Source organism: Rousettus aegyptiacus, unplaced genomic scaffold (genome assembly GCF_014176215.1).
Source record: "Rousettus aegyptiacus isolate mRouAeg1 unplaced genomic scaffold, mRouAeg1.p scaffold_m13_p_12, whole genome shotgun sequence".
In the NCBI taxonomy this organism is placed as follows: Eukaryota; Metazoa; Chordata; class Mammalia; order Chiroptera; family Pteropodidae; genus Rousettus; species Rousettus aegyptiacus.
Window position 1 is genome coordinate 8,136,161 of NW_023416287.1, and position 23,046 is coordinate 8,159,206.

General features: G+C 40.4%; 1 protein-coding gene and 1 non-coding gene across 4 annotated transcripts in view; one reads left to right on the forward strand and one right to left on the reverse strand.

The window, feature by feature from the left end:
- The window catches only part of B4GALT5 (beta-1,4-galactosyltransferase 5), a 67,604-nt gene that overhangs the window by 19,905 nt on the left and 24,653 nt on the right, over positions 1-23,046 (forward strand). Inside the window, exon 1 of one of the 3 annotated variants that reach the window (XM_016143731.2) lies at positions 928-11,863. The exons of the other annotated variants lie outside the window; for them this stretch is intronic. The gene's annotated coding sequence lies outside the window, so the exon portion shown is untranslated. Of the gene's footprint in view, positions 1-927; positions 11,864-23,046 lie in introns of those variants that run through there. 3 annotated transcript variants of the gene reach the window in all.
- On the reverse strand, positions 827-945 carry LOC118610258. The gene has a single exon (XR_004953855.1). It is a non-coding gene; the product is annotated as a 5S ribosomal RNA (ribosomal RNA).

The following is a 23,046-nucleotide window of genomic DNA, read 5'->3' on the forward strand; positions in this document are numbered from 1 at the left end:
GTGATAGGCATCTTTGGGGTGAGCAGCAAGGATTACACAGGTACAAAGGGCGTTGTTCCCTGGTCAGTGTATGTTGATGGGTCAGGTGCTGCTAGGGTCCCCCCCACCCCCCGCCCCTGTAGTCGTTATTTATTTTGGATTATAAAAGTAATATAGTTAATGTATGAAATTTGGAAAATACAGCAAAACATAAAGATAATAATTAATTCACCATTAACATTTTGGTGCTGTTTCTTCTTTTGGTATGTATGTAATTTTTCAAAAACATAATTGAGCTCACATCATATGTACAGTTTTCTATACTAACTTAAAATGTCAAAATATATTCTAGAGGCCAAGTGACCGTCAGGTTTTCGGTCCTGTAAGAAAACGTAAGCTTTATCATATACCATAGAACTTTCTTTGGTGAGGATTTTATTGGTAGTAACATCTAAGCAGGCTGATTGTGCTACACTTTCCTTTTTATCAGAATGATTCATATTTTCTTATCTATAGGTAGTCTCAAAAATGAAATAATAAATTACTTGATCCTTAAAGAAGTTTTGCCTAGTTAAGCGAGCACCTTTTTGATCACTTAAAGGTTTTATCTGCTGTCCTTTAAGTAGTATTCTAGGGCCAGAATACAGGGAAGATCTGCTCAGTTATGTTAAATTAATGGGTTGCCAGATAAAACCAGGTAACCACAGTTCACAGCAGAGAGAGCAATCCATTCTTTTTTCCTTTTTTTTTTTTTCCTTTTAGGTGAGGCAACCCTTGGTTGGCCTCACGAATTTTAAGGACCTTGTCAGCTTACAATCCCTTCCTTTTAATTTTTAAAATTTTTTTATGCCTACAGCACCTGGTCTTCCTAGGTGGTCTCCCATCCAAGTACTAACCAGGCCCGACCCTGCTTAGCTTTCGAGATCAGATGGGATCGGGCTTGTTCAGGGTGGCATGGCTGTAAACAAGAGCAATCCATTCTTGCCAAGAAAGATTTGGTTTGGTCATATGCAGAAAGGAAAGCCAAATATTCAAGGAATATAAATTATAGATGAAATCGAAACCCGAGGATGAGGATACTTCCCTAGAATATTTCGTACTTCCATGAATTAATAAAAATAGAATTTCAGGAAACAAAAATAGTTGTTAAATAAAGGCACTTATGTTGGGCAGTTGGACATTCTAATCAGTGTGGCTTTTTGGGCACTAGATATTATCACATTGAAAGGTACTGGCAGTCAACTAGCTGTTAGGTTAATATCACTTACAGTGGTTTATAAGAATTTAAAATAGACTTTTTCTACTTTACATATATAAGCTTAAATTTAACTTCAAGAATATGCTTTAATATTTTATAATAAAAATGATTGTCTTTTTATACATTACTTTTCTAAGATTGACACTTCACACCAGAGACCTAAAGATTGTTTAAAATGCAGTTCTGAAAAATAGTGGATTAAAAATAACACTTGTTTCTGGGAGTGGTAAATGAATGTGAGGATTGATTGGGAAGAGACTTGAGGAAACTTTCAGGGGTGACGGTAATGTTTCTTTTCTTGATAGGGATTTGTATGCATGTGCCGAAACTCAGCAAAAGTACACTTATTTTAAGAAAATTTACACCAAAAAGTGAAATATTTATGCACATTTCTCTCTCTTAATGATGATATATTACACTGAAATATTTAGAGGGCAGTATACTGATCTCTGCAATTTACCTGGAAATGCATGAGAAAATAAGATGAGTTGATGGGTAGATGGATATATTTGTGATGAGACAGTTGAGTAGAATCAAGGTGGTGAGTATATGGGTGTTCACTGTCTTTTCAACTTTGCTATATGTTTGAAATTTTTTCTAATAAAATGTTGGCTAAAGAACATTATGAATTAGTACGTTTAAGGCTCTAGTTAACAATTATCGGGCAGAAACGGAGCCATTTAAATCTCTCCACTGCCTTGATCATTTTAACTTTGAGAGTGAGCTAAGAATTGTTTGATTCTGTATCTTTGCAATGTTAAAGGTCCCTCAGTGCCTTTTTCATTGATCCAAAGATTTTTTTTTTCCAGTTATTGTGCTATCCTGGAAATGACCAAGTGGCATAAACCCTGTCTTATTGTCAGAGAGGTAGCACCTGTATTCATTTCTCCATAAGCAATACAATGGATACATAAACACTATTTTGTCAAGACCCTTTCCAAGGCTACTACTCAGTATAAATCTATACTTCCCTATTTACCTTCCCTACTCTCCACACGTCAGCCTGGGTGTTTTCTATTGTGTTGACTCTAGTTCACAAATCTTCCTTTTTTGTTGTATCTAACCCAATATTAAACCCATCTATTAAATTAATTTCGGTTACTGTATTTTTCAGCGCTAGAATTTTTATTTGATACTTTTTTTATATATAGTTCAATTTTATGGTGAAATTCTCCATTTTCTCCCCATCTTTTCTCTTTATTTTCTGCTTCATTTTCTTGAACGTAGTTATTTTTCTTGAACGTAGTTATTTTTAAAGCACATGAGTGATCACTCTAACATCTGCGGATCTTTTCCTATCGTCAGGTTCTTCTTTTGACACACAGTTATTTGGTCCTGTCTCTTGTCACGCCTGGTAATGTTGATTGAAAACTGGATATTGTCTGTAAAAAATTGCGGCTCTAGATTGTTTTGTCCTCCTAGAGAGGGCTCACTTCATTTGCTAGGCAAATAGCATGGGGACTGATCCCCATTTATCTTATAAGGGATTGAGCTGTCCAGAGGTAGGGTGTGGTTTTGGTAAGGATCCCTTTATTTCCCGTCAGCCTGCCATCGTAGGGCACAGCCCTGCAGGAATTCCAGCTGAGAACTTAAGGCTTTTATCAAGACTCTTTCCCCATAGTATGTACTAAACTTTAATCTTTGTCTCCTCAGCACTTGGGATGGATGAAAACTCTCCTGTGTTCTTCAGAGCCTTTCTGTTTGGTCTCTTAGCATCCTGACCTATGCAGCTTTGGGATTTATTAGTCTCTTAAGGGAAAACTCACTCAATTCTTTTCACCAGGATCCTGGCCCATTAAGACTCTATTTTTGCTTCTTCAGACCTGAGATACTGCCAAAAGTTCTGCTGGCTTCTTGCCTCTTAGTGGTGGCTCTCTAGCCTTGTGCCTAGAGTGTTCGCCTGCTTCCTCAGTCTTGTTCTTGGTACCCACAATTGGCAAATGCCCTGAGGGACAACCAACTGCAGTTTGTTGGCTTACTCCGAAGGGGTTCATCCTTCTCCAGGATTTTGTCCCCTCAAATCTTAGTTGCCCCAGCAGCTCTCCACAGTCTTGAGACTTTTTTTTTTTTTTTTTTTTTTTAAATTCTATCTGGCTTTTCTAGTTGTTCACCTGAGGGATCCCTTATTTACAGCAAGGTACTCAGTCATAGTCAAAAGCAGAAGCTGCTTTATATAAATCTTGCTTGTGTGTTTTATTCCTTAAGTTGTAAAAAAAGATGATGTTAGTCTGTGCTCCATACATCAAGGAAGACATGTCCAATTTAAAGGGAATTAAAAAGAAATATCTGTTTATTAATCTAAAAGCGAATCAGCCAGTACAAACTTATATATACATCACTACTGTGCCTTTTGTCTAACAATATCAATGGTTAATTTAAAAGTAAGTCTAAGCATAAAGGAGTTAAGTGATCTGTCTGAGGCAGAGTTTCTCAGTCCCAGCACCAGTGATGTTTTCGGCTGGGTAATTCTTTGTTGCTGGGGGCTGTGCTGTGCATGGCAGAATATTAGCAGCATCCCTGGTTTTTTACCCACTAGATCCAATAATAGCACACCTCTCCCCCAGCTTATGACAACTGAAAATGTCTCTAGATATTGTCAAATGTCCCCGGGGGAGCAGAATCACCCCTAGTTGAGAGCCATAGGTCTAAGGAGGGATCAGTTTTCCTAATTTGATACACATTACCAAAGACGTGGGGTTGAATTTTGAGTTCCTCAAGTCATTGCCTTCCACCATCAGGCCATGTTTTGCAGCTTCGTTCTTTCCCGATCATTTGATGACAGGCGCGGGGACCCTATAATGGTTATCAGAGTAAATGAATTCGTTCACCGTTATCTTGCCTGCTATGAATTGGGAGCTTAGGCCGTGTGTTCACTTGTTGTAGGATTGAGAAGACGGACTCTTGATTTCTAGGTGACACCAACTCTTCCATCCTGCGTGTGGCGTCTCCTGGGGCTTCTGCAGAGTGGTACTGCTGCAATCTGTTTCGTCGTGGCCTAAGGATTCGCGTTTAGATTAAAAAACAGATATTTCTTTTTTAATTCCCTTTAAGCTGATAGGAGCACATTAACACAGAGAAATCCACTCAGAGACTGTAAATAACCACTTGAAATTTGGTTAGGACATAAAGAGACCAGAATTAGGGTGAAAACTGAGGGATAAAAGAGGAAAAGACCACTTAGAAGAAAAACAACTCAGAGTGGACGTTTCTGAATGGTAGGACGCTGCCCAAAATGATTTAAGCGGGTTGCGACTCTTTCTCTTACTCTGCAGACATTTTCCTGTTTTCCCAATCATTCTGGTTTGATGCCAAGGCTCTAATTAATCATGCATGGCCTTTTTATGGTATTCCCTTGTCATTGTGCCTTTTAGGTGCTGAGTCAGGATTGCGACCGCAGCAGCTCAGCACCAGTGAAGAGAAATCCCTCTGCATTGTTCCTGCTGCCGTTTTTCCTGCACATGCGTTTCGTAGCAAGCTTCTCACTCTCATTACCGTCAAGCTTTAATTCCAAGGATGCTAAGGAATAAGGCTTCAGAAACTATCCAGAAATGTCTATGACATGATATTTTCAAGAGCTCTTAAAAGCAGGTCTAAAGGGGGAAAAAAAAAAGTTGTTCTGAGCATTAGTGTCACTTGAATTCATTCTGGGACAATAGCCATCGTTTTCCCAGTTTTGTAGCTGTTGTCTGGATGTGTCTGTTCCGAGTACCCAATTTCTATTCTGTAAAATTTAAACCGGTATCTTCACGTTACCTTTATGACAGGCAGCTGCTCGGCGTCAAACAGGTACGAGGGAGTGTGGGACATGTGATTGTTGGGTGAGCACTGGGATCCAGGCTCGGAGCCAGCATCTCTCTCCCCTCCCTCTGCCAGCCCGCAGCTCAGAGTCTGCCCTGCGGGGAGCTCAGCGGCTGCTCTCCGTGCTGCTTTCAGATGCAGGGCTGCCCGGGCCACCTTTTCTACTTGGTTAGGAAATACTGCGTCGTGATGGGCCCTGGGGAAGAAAAAGAAATTGTCGAAGACATTGGGTTTGTGTTATGAGTTGGAGGAGTACCCACCACACCACACCACACCTGCCGAAGCTCCTGTCGGAGATGGTAACGTGGAGACGGTGTTGCTAGGTCTGTGATGAGCTCTTAGCTTCTTACTCAGGTCTGCCTTTAAAATGACACACCTTAACGAATTTGTTAAATCAGTTCACTGACGTATGGTGTGTTAAAATGCTTAAATTAAGAATTTCCTAGCGTTAACAGTCTTCCTTGTCATGTGTTTTAAAGGGAGCTTAGCAATTATTTGCCTTCCTTCACAATCCGAATAACAATATGGATAAAAATAATAATCGTATGGGGGCTCTTTGTAATAGCTTCACAGTTTTTCTATAAATCTAAAATTATTCTAAAATGAAAGGCTTATAAAAATAATAACCATGACTTACTGAAGGCCCACCGTGTTCTAATCACTAACTTAGAGGTCTGACATTTGTTATTTCAAACCCTCATAAGACTGTAAGAAGTCCAATCATGAGCTTAAGACCATGCAGCTAAGCAGGGGCCAGACTCAGACCTCGGTCTGGGCCGAAGGAAACACTAATCCTACGCAACTTCGCTTCCTCTGTGGTCACTGAGGAGTGAGGATAGAGTTATTTGAACAAGTGGCTCTTCATGTAAGTGTCATTTGAGTGCCATTTAAGTCTACACATCTGCCTTCCTCTATTTCTGTTATATATAGCCCCAGTAATGTTGTGTGACATTTACTGATTTGCACACTTGTCTCCTTGGTTTATGGCCTCTTTTAGTTCAGGGACCAACTTTTTCTTTTAAAGTTAAAATAAATGCTAAACTAACATGCAACTGCTAACTATATACAAGGCCCTGGTTTTAGAGATTTGCATGTGTTGCTTATCTTCCTCACCCAGGGACATGGGTGCTGTTCTCCTTATTTTATAGGTGAGGAAGGTGAGGTGCAGAGAGTCCATAACTTGACCGAGATTGTATAGTTAATACTGTGCGAGAAAGCCAACACTCAGGTCCAGGTAGTCTTATCCGGGAGGCCAGGCTCTTCACCACTGTGCTGTAGTCCTATTGTAATGTCCTGGATCCCCACTGCTTCCTAATAGATACTCAAATGTTAGGGTCAACCGAAAAGATTGTATTCTGCTAAAAGGAGGCAGCCACCAGGCGACTCAGCACCTGATAACTGCTTCAAGGTGGGAATTGTATGCGGACTTTTGCTAGATCTTCCAATATTTCCAGAACATTTAGAAATCTGGGTTTTAATGTAAATAATAATAGCGAACATTCGAAGAAATATAGTGCTAATTATGTTCCAGGCTTTATTCTTAGTGTTTTATAAATATTAACTCATATAATCCTAATGAGGTAGGGATACTGTTATCCGCATTTTTCAGATGAAGATCTGAGACACAGAGTGGTTAAGTAATTTGCGTAAGTCATTCAGACTCTAGTATTTACTATACTAAGTAGTTTTCCAAAGTTGATACTTGTAACCACAAACTATCCTACTTGGCAATTAATTCACAGTTTAAAGATAAAAGGAAGACCAGAAGACACCTGATAAGCCAAAACAAAACACATTTGTCTGTAAATAGTTTTTCAGCTTCTCATCTGAAGATTAACTATTTGCGAGATCAAAGCAATTTATTTCCATCGTAGGTGCTTCATTAGTCATGCTTAGTTGAGAATTTTTATCCATGATATACAAGCTTCTTTCACTCTTCTATATCATTTCTCTGTATCTTTATTTTTCTCTTACAAAGGAGTATAAAGTTATATGACATTCAAACATAGTAATATATAATCTGAAAAAGTCAAAATCCTTTGTAATCTCAACTGTTCCAAGTAACGGCTATTAAACAGCCTGGTGCGCATTCCTCTTCGCTTTTTAATAGACATTAGCTGATGCGTTATTCGTTTTTGAGTTTATTGGAGGCGTATTAGTGATATCGAAAGGCTGGTTTATTACTTTATTTGGTAAATTAAAAACCTGGGGTTTGAATTTACAGATTGGCTCTTCATATTTCCTTGATGTTCCCATGGTGGGGCAGAGTATTTACTCTCTTCCGTCTTTGACTTCGCTTGCAATGATACTTTTTCTTCTTCTGAATATTGTTTATAAAAATCAGAGTTGCCGATTTTATTAGCACAGTGTTGGTTTGTTTTTCGTTGACATACCATTTCTTTAACCTACTTCACCAAACAGGTTTTTACCTCTAGTGCTGGTCATTTCAGCTAAGAAGGTGAAATGAAAAGCAATATTAATAGGATATGGGGCTAGAATAATAGGATACGTGTAAATTAAGATACCGACTTCTGAAGATTAAAAATAAAGTTCAGCAGGATATAAATAAATCAGAGAGCTATAGTTCGAAACGGATTTCAAACTGAGCACACATGGTGTTTATTAATTGAAACTCTTGACTGGAGTTTGATTTTTTTAATTGAGAAACTTATCATTAACTTTGGAGGTATTTGTCTGTATTTGGAATGTGTTATAAGCCAAGATTTGTTTTCAGGTTCTTTTTAAGAATGGATCTTAATTTTTCCCATCTCTTCTGTTAATCATTTGATTTTTTTTTTTTTTTACCTCCTGCAATTAGAATAAAAATCTTGAGTTTTTGCCTTAGGCCCACTAACTATACCACCCATACTCTTTCAGCTATATTTGACAAATATTTATTTGGCTGCTGCTATATGCTAAACACTGCTCTAGGCCCGGGATGCATGACTAAAACATACAAAAAGCTGTGCCCTCACAGAGCTAATATTCTGGCATACAGGGTTCAAGTCAGACAAAAAGAAAATTCTGTATCATTAGGCAATTAGTGCTGTGGAGAAAGATGAGCAGAGAAGGGTTCGCTATCTCTCTGAAGAGGCAGCTGAATAAAGGCTTCGAGTCGTGCAAGCGAGCCTTGCAGTTGCCGGGTATGGGAGAAGCAGTCCTGCGGGGAGAGCAGCAGGGGCAGTGGCCTTGACCTGGGAGCTTGCATGAGGCGTCTCCGGGGCAGCAAGGAGGCTGTCGTGACTGGTGAGATGAAGAGTAGAAAGAGGGGTGAGAACAAGGTGCCAGTCAGTTGGAGCAGGGGTGGGCAGATCGACTCTCTAAAGGGCCAGATGTAAATGTTTTAGGCTTTGCAGTCTATGCAGCAAGTGCTCGACTCTGCCTTGTAGCTCGCAGTGCTGAAGCAGCCATCCACAGCCATACTGCACAGAAACGGATGGGTATGGCAGTGTTCCAGTAATATTTTGTTTACAAAAACAGGCAGTGGGCGGGATTTCGTCAGCAAAGTTTGCTCACTTCTGATTTAGAGTCTTGTAGGCCATTGCCCAGAGGTTGGTTTTTACTGGGTGAGATGAGAATTCATGGGAAGTTTTTGAAAAGAGAGGAGTGAGATCATTTGACTTCTATTTTAAAAGGATGCCCGCTGGCTGCCCAGTTGAGAAGACTGGCTAGGGGAAAGGGTGAAAGGGTAGAGGTACCACTAACCAGGCCAGGCCAGGAAGACTACGGGTGGAGCAGGTTTGGGTTCTAGCAAGCGAAGTCTCAGAGAATCGTAAGACATGCAGGCGGAGGCGTGGAGGGTGCAGTTGGTATACAGACTGGGTTTTCAGGGTAGAAGTTCAAGTCTGGACTTAAAATTCTGGGAGTCTTCAGCATACGTATGGTATTTAAAGTCATGAGCCTGGATGAGAGCAGAATGCCAGTGACTAACTTTGTCTTGACTGTTGACACTTTGGGAGTGTTGATTTTTTTTTGACTCTTAAATGTACTTGAAGTTCAGAACCTTGGGTTTGGTTTATTATTTACCACCCAGAATCTTATTAAGTTATTATTGTAGGTTTTGCATATAGAGTTTTTTATTGTGGTAAAATACGCATAGCAAAAACTTTACCACTGTAACCATTTTAAGTGTACTTTCTAGTACAATCTAAGTTTATTCACAATACTGTGTAATCATCACCGGTTGTCCATTTCCAGAAACTTTTCACTATCCCAGATGGAAACTCTGCACCCATTAAAGAACAATCCCGAGGTCCCCTTTCCCCTGGCCCTTGGTAATCACATTTCTGCTGTCTCTATGCACATGACTGTGCTAGGTACCTCGCAGACGGGGAATCATAGAATGTTTGTGATTTTGTGTTTGGCTTATTTAGCACAATGTTTTCAAGGTTCAGCCATGTTATAGCACATCAGTGCTTTTATTATTTTTTAAAGCTTCTTTAAATAATTAATATGAACCTATGGTATTGAGTCTTATTTGCAAGAGGGATTCTTTGGTACAGAGAAGTCTCAATAACTTAGCCTTGTACTCAAGGTCTGTGTGTCCAGAAGGCTTTAAGAGTTTGTGGAACTACCTCTTCATCCTGTGCAGCCGTCTTTCTTATTTGTGCTACTAGTAAAATAATGACAGCGATATCACATAACTGGATGATTTACTCTCTGGCTAACCTGATCTGATGGTTTTTTTTATGTTGTTTTTTGATATTCAGCATTTTTCATAAAAGGATAAGCATGTCTTATTTGAAATAGAAAACCTGAAAAAGTGACAGCTTAAAAGTAGCAATCAAGTCAGAATAGATTCCTTCTGGAAATGGGATGAGAGGGGTTTTGGAAGGCATGATTTTATAGCTTGCTCATTTGACAAGTTGCTGAGCTTGGGAGCAAGTCCTGTAGTATTTGCTAAGGCTGTTATAGTGTTTTTTGCAGTATCTACTAAATAACCTCTTCATTCTTTGCTTGATAACAGCAGTGTTTATGGCAGTGAGTATATTAAAGGAGAATCTGGCTGTCCTTTGGAGTCAGGAGTTAAGTCCACCGAAAGCTCAGTTGACATGTGAACAAGGCGTTGTTTGTTTTATCAACGTTCAGGCTCAGAGACAAGTCTCAGTAAGGTTCTTGACTCTGGTGGCAGAGAATGATGATGAAGGGTGGAATGAAAATTAATTTTTAGCTTAACTTCAGGGTCGGCAATTGCAAGGAAAAAAAAAACGTTGTTAAAAAATAAATTGAGGAGAAGAAAATTAGAGGCAAGAGGTTATTTTCAAGTTGCCTTTAGTTATTTCCAATAGACCTTTCAGGTCATTTCCCATAATGCATTGAGTCATCCCAGCAGTGCTGAAAACAATCAGCTGTAACGATGAGGTTGAGAAGGAAAACCAAAATACCCATTATGCTCTCCCTTTGAATTACAGTTAGCTTTGGGTCTTGGGTTTTTAAATTTTTCTCTTTTTTTTCTGTGTCACTATCTAGTGGGCAAAGGATTGAATTAATATGTTAGGGAAGTTGGAGGGCATTTTGTTTTGGGTTCCAGGAACCCTGAGAACGTTTCGCTTTTTCCCGTTAGCAATAACAGCAACAGTGTCTGTATCGAAATACAAATGGAGGCCAGGGGTCTCCAAGGTCTTGGTAGTAAGCTTAGCGAGTGCTTTTCAGCCAGATCAAAGCGATGATTGACTCTCAGCTTGTTTTGCTATAAAATGGATATAATACTCCCACCAAAATTAAATGAAACCCCTTACTCCTAATTTTTTTTCTTGAATAAGGCTTGCGCAAGGAGGAAGTCTGAGAAGAGAATGTCCTTGTTATCTGTCTTGTCTCACTTTGTCCTCCCAAAGACCCAGAGAGCCCCTGGATGCCATCCAGGGCTTGGTGATTATTTATCTTATCAAGCATGCATTGGTGGGCTTTTTGCAAGACCTCATGGCCAGCTGATTGTAAGTCTTGCTCTTCGCAGGCAGCGCCCATGCCAGTGCTGTATCCACTTCAGGACTCACGGCCTAGCTTGTGGTTACAGTGCAAGGCATCTGCATTCTTTGAACAGTAAGTGAGTAAACTCAGGAGAGGGTCTACACTCTTGTCAAGCCAAATTATTATCCACCTGTCCTAGACTATAATGCTGTCACGTGCATTCAGTCCTATTTGAGTTCCAGGATTGATTCTGTTTTTCTATCTTGATTTCTTTGTGCTGTCTCTGGGAAATTACTAACCAAATTGACCTTCAACTTTTAATTTAGCCCAGCAGCCCTAGGCTGTATCTGATTTGGCATATCAGGAGGGGTGAGGTGTAGGCTGACTTCCAATGTCATTGCCATTTTTCCGACCTTGCCATTTTCCTCTGCTCTGAAGAAATAAACTTTGCTCTGTGTCCTCAGGTGGAAAATATCTTTTAGAGTATGTGCTAACATATTACATAAAAGACATTTTACCTATTACATTAGCCAAATCCATATGTAACTTTGGAGGGTGTGGCTTTGGAAGTTGTAAATTTAATTGGATTCTGGTTATATTTAATTTTTCTTTTTTCCATTTGGTTACATAATTTTAAAAAATCAATTTCTACTCTTACCTCATGCAGACAGTTCCACCTCAGAAATCAGAAATAGATCCAATAGAATCAGAGAAGCCATGCTTGAACCTGCTCACCAGCAAGTGTCTGCGCCCAGCATTTGGGATCAGAGATCAGTATGTTTATGGTCTAAATGGTATGGAAGGGATAAAAAGAAATGGAAATAATAGTACAATTTAGCCAATATTGAAGTTGTCCATGGATTAAAGAATGATGCTGTCCCGGAAATGCCGCTTTGGGGAAACTGGAGTGGAGGCATGATGGTGAGTGGGGACCAACGTATGGCAGGAGATCATGGCCGTCTTCCCAGAATCGGTATCTGTGGTATTATCTTAGGGCCAGATTTTGGGAGGGAGATTACTTTAAGACTTCTCACACTCAAGATGAACTTGTGCCGAGGTTGCATGTGGCTTATCTTCACATGACAGGTGGTGTCATTATGGCTATCTTAACCTTTGTTGTCCTGTGGTTGATTACCTTTCTAACATGTGCTACCCAGATGACATTGGGAAGTTGCAGTGCTCTCTGGGTAATACTCTAAGGTTTTTCTGAAAAGGCCACAGAAATACCCCAGAGAAGAAAGAAGTCAGCAAAACTCTAACGCCTTTAAAAAAAAAAAATAGGCACATACATCTCATAGGGTGACATTGGAATGCCCCGGTCCCGTGATTTTGGAATGATTATGCCTTTCTCTGGGTGGAAGTAATGCTCTGCTTCTCGAGATGACTCCCCTTCGTTACTCACTAGAAAGCAGCAAGTACTAGTCACCTTAAGCACAGAGTGCGAATGCTACCTAACCCGTGCTTTTAAACAGTGAAAATTATTGCCGCGTAGTTTTTCCCCCTCTCCTATCCCCAAGGTGAGCCAAGACAGGCGATTCACTGTCCTCCATCTGGGTGTGCCGTCTCCTCCCTTCAGTTGGCTTCTTAGTAGTTTTGTATGTGCCTCCTCTAGCCCGGGTACCATGAGGCCTTCACAGATCTCACCGACGCTACACAACTGCCAAGTACAAAAAGTGTTCCCCATAAGAGCAAAAGGACTTTTTAAGGAAGGAAGAGATCAGTTGGCAGGTACTTTTGCGCTGAATCTTGAAGATACTTACTCATTCCTCCTTTTTTTAATTTAATTTTAATTTTATTTTTTGGACAAGGTTAGTACAGTCATGAATCAATAGCTTAACTTCATCTCTGCTTTTATTCTTACCTCTCCCAGCATAAATTATTTAGCACAAATCCAGACATAATCTCATAAAATTACTCAGTATTAGTGTCCTGCTGTGAGCATCACTTTCTTGAGTGTGGTGTGCTCGAACCACAAATTAGCACAAGATACTTCAAGAAAAATCTGTGGGTTCATTTAGGGGAGTCATTTGGGTGGAAAGTTATAGTTGGGGCTACCTGATCATTTTTTTCTTCTAGGCATATTTTCTTTTTATCCTTATGTAGTTTATAGCTTTCTTAGAACAATATTTTTTAAAATTCATGTTTTACCTGATAATATTTAATTCCTTAAACATTTATCGGTTACCTCGTGAGCGGACTGAGTCATTTTATGAGCTTTGTTTGGGGGTGGGATTGGGTTGTGGGGAGAGGAAGTAATAAAACTAACCTGAAAGCTCAGGGCCTACAGTTGTTCAAGAATTAGTTTTGTTTTAGGCCGGCCTCATAGTACAGTGACTGTGTTCTATAGATGAAGTCACTCACTCACCTCTTTAATGATTTGCCAGATTGTTGAAGTAAAGTCTAGAGCTCAACATTTTGCTCCCTTTTAAGAGTGATCTAATTGTGAAAAGCACAGATGGCGACCGACAGTTTATGAATGTTAGGGATTTGCTGATTTTAAAAATAACTGTGAGAATGGAAAACCAAGGTGAGAAGAGACACTTAAAACAAATGGCCACCTTAGGTGTGCGATCTTCAGACAGCAAAAGAAACAAAACAAAATACTGGGCTTATTAAATTTGCTCAGGTGGTTACAATGGTTCAGCCTCCGCCTCCCTGTACACGGAACTCCTAGTGCATTGACTGTAATAGGTTATTGGGGAGAGGCCTCTGCTGACAAACCCGCAGGATCATAAGCAACCTTGAACCCTAGAGAGTCTAGTTGTTGTGTGTGGTGGGAAATGTTAATTGGCCTCCGAGTGAACTAGGAGTGCTGTTAGGATTCTTATCCCTTGATAAACTTATTCCCTCTGGCAGTCTTGTTAATATTTAAAAACAAAGTGCTAAATCTATTACAAAGCACCATAATTTAATTTTTATGGCATTTTAGTGCTGTGTGTTTGCCAGCAGAGAGGGTCAGTATCTGAATGTCTCTGGGTATACTGAGTTTTGACTTTTAATCCCCGCAGTTTTTTTTTTTTTGATTGTGGAGTGTATAGGCCTAGGGGTTGATTTTAGTCTGAGAATAAGGCCGATCTCAAGAATAAGTCATTTTTCTTTTGATGAACCTACAAATGTAATTGAAGGTCCATAACAAGCCTGCCATATTGAATGCCGCATGTGAGAGGAACAGGAAGCACAGCGGAGTTTGGGCTTTGCTGGAATCTGGTCGCCTCCCTTCCCTTTTCATCCTGAGCTCATGCTTTGTTATGATAGTTGATTTTCCCTGGGACTTTTTCCCTGTCTTCATCTTGGGTTTTACGTCTTTAAATTACAGACAACAGGAGCAGCATTGTCTGAGATCTTGGCTGCTTCCAGAGAATTTCTGGATGTCCATTATTGCTGGAACTGGGGAGTGGCAAGATTTGAGACTGGGGTCAGGTTTTATGGACTCTTCTAAAAAAGTCATGCTAAGCGTGAGGAATTTGAACTTGACCTTGAAGGCAATAGAAGGCCATTGAAAGATTAAGTGTGAGACCGATAGGAAGATGTATTTATAACTTCAGCTCTCCTATGAAATTATAGCTGAAGAGTAATGCAATTCTTGGTTTTAAAAACAAAGAACTGGGCGGGGCATAGAATAGCTGCTGAATACTTTAACTTCAGCTGTTAACATTTCCAAGGTATTATTTGCTCCTCGTATTATAATTTTTGACCCATTTACAGGATTCTTAGTATTAGTATAGATTTAGTATACTTTGTAGATTTAGTTGGCAACTGAGACGTATAAAATCAAACTTCTCCCTCAACTTTTTATTATTAGAAAATTCGAACATACAAACAAGGCAAAAGAAAAACACAGTGAACACAACACATTACCCTCCATTTAGAGTCAACAGTTATTACTATTTTGCTTTATTTTAACTCTGGGTTTCTACCCTCCTCCCCTCCCGTAGCCACGTCAAGTTAAATTGTAGATAGATATCAAGATATTTAACCTCTAAATATATCAGCATGCATCTCTTTGAAAAAATGAGGATATTCTTCTGTATAAACACAATACTATAACAACTAAAAAATTTAACGGTACTTTACTAATACCTTATAATACCCAGTCCATATCCAAATTTCCCTGGTGGTGCTCAAAATGTTATTTATAGCCTCCTTCCCCCCAAATCGTATATTATATTTGATTATGTCTCTTTGGTCTTTTAGTTCATAGCCACCTTCCCACCCCTCTTGCTCCCCATTATAGCAACTTTTTGAAGAGTCCAGGCTAGTTGTTTTATTGACTGTCCTATATTCTGGAATTGCCTGGTGTCAGTTTGATGTGTTTCTTAGTCCCCCGTGTTTTTATAAACAGGAAGATAAGTCTAAAAGTTTGGTTAGGTTCAGGTTAAAAGTTTTTGGCAAGAATACTCTGAAGTAACGATGGCTCATTTGAATGTGAGTGATGCTCAGTTTGATCCCTTGGTCAAATGGCCTGTCCGATCATAGTAAATGCGCATTTTCCCTTTTGCAATCAAGTAATCTACAGAACGAATTTGTTTTTCATGTGCCAGAGTAGTCTTACAAGTTTCGACTGCACGTTATGCTTCCCAGCATTCCCTCGTAGAGTAGAGTGACCCCGCAGTGTCTGTGGACTTGGTGAGTCTTGGATTGCTCTATAGGGTGAGCATCATTTAGCTGAAGAAAAAAATTAACATCTGATCATTCTGGATGAAGGAAAAGACAGCGATGTCTAGATGACAGAAAATGAGCCAATTGTTCTGCATAGCTCAGAGGATCCCTTTCTCGGATTATAATCTGATGTTTGCAAAAGCCAAGCCATGCGGTCTGGAGGAACGATTTTATACCCACAGGAGAGACCTTGTTTTGCTAAGTGTGTATGCCTTAGAATCAAGAAAATTTCAAGTGCTTTCTCTGGTAATTTTTGCTTTTCTGTGGAAATCATGGCTCTGATTTCGTGTGTTTGACAGTTTAGGTGTTAATATCAGTTGGAATGATGCTTTTTGCAAACACTTAAATTCCCAAGGAGTAGATAACCCTGTTAGTCTGTTATAATCTTCCAGGCTAATGATAATATGATTATAATACATTATCCCCATAGGATGGGGAGAATAATCCTCCTTTCCGAAAGAGGATCAGGAGGGAGACCAAAGAACTATCTGGAAGAATGCTTTGAGGTTGTAGGCGAGAGAGAGGAAACTTGCTTGGTGAAGTTATAACGAGAAGCACCGGAAGTTTTAAGATAATTATGAACCATTTCGGGGTAGGTGAAGGTGTAATAAGGGTTAGGTGTTGGGGAAATTTTTTTGTGTTATTAAAAAACAAAATTTAACCGAATAAATCTGAAGATCTAACCGGCTTCCTTAAGCAGTTCATGAACGGGGCAGCATTGACCAGAAGGGTTCTCCGAAGGGCTGGACAAATGGAAGGTGTTTATAGGGAGAAGGTTGGGGCGAGGGAGCTACCACCAGAGGAAAAGCAAAGACATCTTTCTCCGGTGAGAGAACTGGAAGGAGTGTTATGCAGATCACCTTTTTCTGTGGGGATGCAGAGGGCCCAGGTGACAGATTACCTCATTGGCGGTGACCAGGAAATTCCAGACTGGTTGATTAAGAATTTGTTTCTGGGGGCTGTCGGAACTGCAGTTAACAGCATCACGTGTTAAATCTAGGTTTGGTGTTCAAGGGCTTTTAGCACGAGCGGTGCCTGCGTTTTCTCTTTAATAGTCTGGAGCAGTAAAGAAGGGGGGAAACTTCATTTGTGCTCCCCTCAATGTAAAAAATGTATGATCAGTGTTTAAAAAAAAAATTGAAAGAGAAAGGCCATATTCTCAGGCATCATTCCTGGAGTGCGCTCGTAGGTTATTAAATAGGTGCCGTGTGAAAAAGGCATTCTCCGTAACTCCAGAAACTTTGAAATTTGGGGGTCAGTTCATACAGATTTTGTTAACTGCAAGAATTTTCACTGTTGGAAGAGAGAACCTCTTTATCATACGAGCGAGCGCTTTTCTAACAGTCATGGAAATTCTGGATGGTAACGAAGGAAAGAAAGTGCAGGCCACCCGTAATCCTCCTAAGCGGAGATGATGCTGTGAACAGCTGGATGCACAACTTCTAAAATTGTTTTATGCGTATGTTTTCTGTGTCTTTCTCTAATGCAGATGCGATGTCCTATGTACATTGTTACACAATATGATTTTTAAAATGAAATGATGGTTGCTCAGTTTATGACTTCGACATAATTCCCACCCCCCAGTCTCTTTTGTTGCGCATATAGGTAGCTTTGTGGTTTTGCTTCTACTAATAATGCTGCGATAAACATCCTTGAACATACTTCTTATTTGTCCAGGATGAATTTCTTTAGGACGAATATCTGAAAGTGGGAACTGTTGGGTTCAAGGGTATGTCTATTGCCAGGTTCCCCTCTATGGCTTACACCAATTTCTGTTCCCTTTCACAGGTTCCCCACATCCTCATCAACATTCATTATTTTCAGTTTTGAATCATTTAGACAAGCAACTTGTAGCTCCATCCTAAAATCTTATGCTACATATTTGAAAACGGGTAGAAGAAACCTAGGTCGAGAACATTTCAGAGTTGAAGAAATTCAACTCATTGTCGTAGAATTAAATTCTTTTAAATCACTAAAATACAATTTTTCAGCATGGTAAAAGAGGAAGAAAGGAAATATAAAGAATTAGAGGCCCCTTTATGACTCATGTCCACTCTAGGGAGCGCCAGTATAATTTCCTGACCAGTGAGTGTAGAGGAGGTTGTGGCTCCGGGAATGTGGGTTTTTTTGCATGTAATTCAGGCACCACTCCCCAACATTATCATGAAGATGGCTAATACTCCATTCTTCTGGAAAGGAAGGCCAACAATGTAGGTCCCACCCTAATCCCCTATGGAAAAGTAGAGGCAGGAAGACAGACAAATGTAAATCTGAGGGGTGTGTAAGCCAGTTTTTCCAAAATGAAGAGAGGAAAAAACAAAGTATAGTGTAGTTTAATTATACAAGATTATCGTCATTTAAGATGTGCAGCATAGTGATTCAACACTTTTATACCTTACAAAGTGGTGCGCACAAGCCTGGTAACCATCTGTCACCATACATAGTTGTTATGATACGATTGACTCCATTCCCTATGTTGAACATTACCTCTAATTGTGGGATTTTGAGTAGAGAGTTTGCAATGTAGTGATTGTCGAGGTCCAAAGAGAAAGGAGAAGTTTCAATTTATGGGGGTTCGTGTAATTTGTGAAAGCACATTCAATATTACACCATTTTATATTTTGAAAACAGTCAGTGTAAATATAAGCTAAGGTTTTTATTTCCAGCCTCCCGTGATGGGGATTGGGGCGTGGTTGAAAAGACTGAGAAAACCACATCCAGCTTAATGCCATCTTCCAGACGGGGCAGCCGAGGTCTGGACAGGACCACAGAGCCAGCCAGGGACAGGACTCGAATCAATGTTATTGGCCTCCGCAGTCCAGGAATGTCTCCTCCACCTCTTTTCCTTGGAAGGAAGGTTTTTATAAGGGATTAAGAGTGACAGTCTTTCCTAGGCTTTCTACATTTGTTCTATTTATAAGGTTTCATAGCTTTTACATTTAATGTTATACAAGATTCTATCAAGTGTATGTTATCACAGTTAACTTACCTGTTACTTTGTTTTGCTTTTGAGTTGCTTTCCAAGTTTTCTGCTTTTAGAAATAATTTAATAAAAAACTGCACACCGAATGACCTCATATTTGAGATAATTTATTTGAAACAGCTAGATCAGTGGGTATAGGCATTTTAAAGGCTCCTTGTTGAATTTGCAAATAGTTTTCTCAAAGGATTACACCAATTTACACTTACGCCAGCAAAGTTAGTCAAGCATCAGTTTCACTCCGCCCTTTCCTGGCTTATAGAATCTTCTAATTTTGTGTGGTTGCAGAAAAACCAGCCTCCTTCCAGCTCGAGAAGACAAGGCACCTCCACCAAGCGGCCACAGCATGCTGCATGCTAAGTTGTGGTTTGTTAACTTAATTAGCAGCTAAGTGTGTACTGTTTATGAGACCCTGTAGGTGAAGAAAAGGATAAGGCAGTCTGTACGCTTCAGGAACTTACAGCCTGACTGACAGCGGAGACATGCTCAGACTGCTAGGGGTCTTGGTTAGGAATTGGCAGAGAGCCAAGGCAGTTCTAATCTTGGCTCTTAGGGGTGGGGTGCTTTCAGGGAAAGCTATGAAAAGAGCCATTAAAGCTTAGCATGAGCAGATATCACCAGAGGAGGTGTATCAGCAGTGGCAGGAGGCATGGTCCTGCCCGGTCAGTGGGACAGGAACGGGGAGAGATCAGGCCCAAAAGGTGGGCAGAGCCTTTGTCTAGAGTCAGCTCGGGAGAGCAGTGTTGCTCTGCCGGCCTGTGTCTCTAGCACATGCCCGTCAGTGACATCTGTACTCACTCTGAGACTTTACCCCCAGGGCTGGCCAGGGTAGATGCAGGCATTCAATGCAAACAGGGCCAGAGAGGTAATTTATAGTGTTGCTGACCCAGGGTTCCATTCAGATTGTACCATACTAGGTTCCGACGTCCTTGTTTGCTGAGTCCCTCTGGTGGATGTGTGCTCCTACAGGTTGGTAATTGATGATGTCATTTAGACTTTTGGGAGAAACAAAGCTGAATCAGTTAAGTGATTACCGTAGGGCTACTCAGCTAGTTAAAATCTGTTTAGACAGCATTTTCATGTCTAATCTAGTGTACAGTTTAATAATTTAACAGATAATACACTAACAGGTCAGTGGAAATGTTTATAAGGTATGTCATAGCTGTTAATTTTTACCACATGGGTTTGTTTTTTTTTTTAATAGCCGGGAATAAAAACTAGAGAGGTTCAAAATATAATCTATAATCAATTTGGTGATTTTCTGCCTCAAATGGGAAGGACAAGGAAAGCAAAAGATTCATCAAATGAACATTTTTACCCCCAAAATAATCGTTAGGATTTCTTACTCTCTTAATTAATGTCTCTCTTCCCTCACCCCTGATGCACAGTTTTCTTTAAAAACTTTTTGTGTGAAAATTGTCACACAGTTTCTCCAGAACATTAAAATAGATGTGCCAAAAGGTGTAAATTTATTGTCAAAAGATCCCTTGCATCTTAAAAAAAACAGCAACAGCTTTATTTTCTTTTTTAAATGTGTCGCTGCGCACTCAGAATCTTGCATCTTAATATCTCTCAGCGTATAGTATGAGTATGGTTGGATATCATTTTAAGTGGATCTGAAATGTAAAAATTCCGGGTTTCACATTAGAGCTGCAAACTTGCAAAATTTACATAAAACTCAATAAAATTTTAGAAACGCACCATACTCTATCACGAGCATTGGCACTGTTGCCGCAGTGGAATACCGGAAGCCAATCATGTGTAAGATGTTGACAGATAAAAGGAGCTAGTAAGCGACGTGCGGGAATGACAGCTGTGGATTCAGGGGATTCCTCGGCATTGGGGGACCTGGGAGACCGTGGAGCGTATTTGTTAAAAGCTTGGACTCTGGAGACAAAGACATGTTGTGAGATCTTGGCTCCACATAGTCAAGCTACTTAATCTAAACCTAGGTCTTGTCATCTGTAAGACAAGGGTAGCCACCTACCTCTCTTTTTATTGTGAGGATGAAATGAAATTAATACATACACAGAGGCACTGGTATGTAGCAACTCAATATATGTATTTCCCTTCATAGGACTCTACCTCTTTATAAGCAGAAAAAGTGGATTCATTGGTTATACGGAAACCTGTTGTGCCAAGAAGTGAACACTAACTAATAACCTCTGATATGGGGGACAGAGATCACTTATTGTTCAGGTTCTGGTTTTTCTCAGAAAATATTGGCCAAAAAAGGTAGTGCAGGGTTTGCAGATATTCTAGCATGGCAAAATCAAACTTCAACCTTCCTATGACATTTCTGTTCTTTGTTTCCCCTAATTTTTTTGTATCATATATATCTATCTTATATATGGGGAAAGGAGAGAGAATGAGGACCTTCCTGTTTTCTATTTATCCCTTTTCTGCTTCTGTTCCCTTTATATTCCCTCCCTTCCCCCTGTCCTTTATTTTATTTTGAAAGCATGGACCTATGAATGGGGTATAACCCCTTGTCCATTTGATCCAGTGTTTTCCTGGAATGTACTTGACCCTGTTATAAATCACACATTGTAAGGGATTTTCAGAACAAAGCTGCGTGATGTGAGTAAATCCAGGGAGAGAACACCCACTCTGAACACTAAGCAGCTCATTGCTGACTGTCAAACGCCTGCCCTCGACCCCATCTCTCCCTGGCTGTGGTTAGTGTTCGTGGTACCCGGCTTTGTATCTTGACAGCTTCACTCTGTTCCATCTGCTTGCTCCAAGATTTGGCAAACAGGATATTCCTTCTGCTGCTTCACGTAGAGTGAAAATATAGCCTCTGGTAAAATTTGGACACCCAGCTTTTAGTGACCAAATGGGATTCTACATACAGAATCTATTCGGTTCATCCAAAGAAGTTCCTCCCTTTAAGGCAGCAGTCCCCGACCCTTTGGGCACCGGGGACCGGTGCTCATATGAGAATCTAGTGTCTGATGATCTGGGATGGAGCCGAGGCGGTGATGCTGGTGCTAGGGAGCGATTGCAAATACAGATGAGGCTTCACTCACTCGCCGGCCACTCACCTCCTGCTGTGCAGCCCGGTTCCTAACAGGCCATGGGGTCCACCGCCTGGGGGTTGGGGACCCCTGCTTTAAGCAACTTAGGTCTGGATACTAAAATGCCCAGTCCTTTATCTAGAATTCGAACACGGGTGGATTTTCTTGTTTTGATTGATGCCTCCTAGTCGGCCCGCCTGAAAGCTGACCCTGGCCCATTTCTTCAAGGTCAGGCCCCTCAGAATAGCACATAAAAGCCCTTGTGATCTTGCTGCCCTGTGTTCCTGGCCCCCCGTCATTTTCGCCGTACCTACCCTTCATCCCAGCCGTGCCGGGCTGCTTTTCGTTCCGCGAGTGTGTCCTCTTCGTTCACGCCCTTGGCTTCATTTCTGCTCTTCCCCTCCCTTCCGATTTCAGAGCCTTTCTTTCAAGGCCGTATCCTAGAGTCGCCTCTTCTTGAGTGTTTTCCTGACCCCGCGCCCACACTGTGGGTTGAGTGCCCACTCTCCAGTGCTTCCTTACAAAGACGACGAGGTGTGGGTTCTCTTGTCTGGCTCCTGCATAAAGATAATGGCAAGGACTGTACCCTAATTACCTTTTTATCCGTAGAGTAGAGGGCAGTCTCTGGCACAGAATAGGTTTTATAATGAATGTTTTGCCTGGTTTGTCTTTCCTGTGTTTCTTTTTATAAAAATATGTGTGCGTAAAAAATTTCACCTTATTTCTTAAAACAGTAATAATATACAACACACACACACACATGCGCATTATTGCTCTTTGCCTTTTTAAGGCAAATTTCATTGAAGGATAGCATTGTAAAATGTGTACAAATAAGTGAATGCCTTGCTGAATTTTTACAAAATGAATATACCTATGTAACTAGTACCCAGATCAAGAAATAAAAGATTGCCAGAAGCCCCCTACCAACCGTCCCCTCTCCCCCAAGGACACCTATTTTCCTGACTTCCTTTGCTGCAGATTAGTCGTGCCTGTTCTTGGAGTTTACACGTGTGGAATTATACCTGCGTGCTCCTTGGCATCTTTGTTTCACGTGATGTATGAGAGATTTGTCCCTGTGGTTGCCTGTAGTTGTTGTTTGTTTATTCTGGCCACTGTATAGTGTGCCAAGATTCAGACAGGCTACAGATTTTTAATCTGCCCTACTGCGGATGGATTTCTGCGTTCTTTTTAGTTTGGGCTATCTTGAATGAGTCCTCATTTTACCAATAACATTGCACAAGATTTTGAATGAACTTATGCATTATTTTAAGGAGCATTAAAAAAACCAAACAACTTTATGAGGAGTGAGAGTACCAGAGAACATTTTTGGGGAGGAAAGTGATCTATTTGGCAGCTCCGCTCAACTGGTGAAAAGGACTTACTGAACTCTTAGGAACAAGTTCGTGCAGTGAAGCTGGTTAACTCACAACATTTTGGGCTCCTCCCAG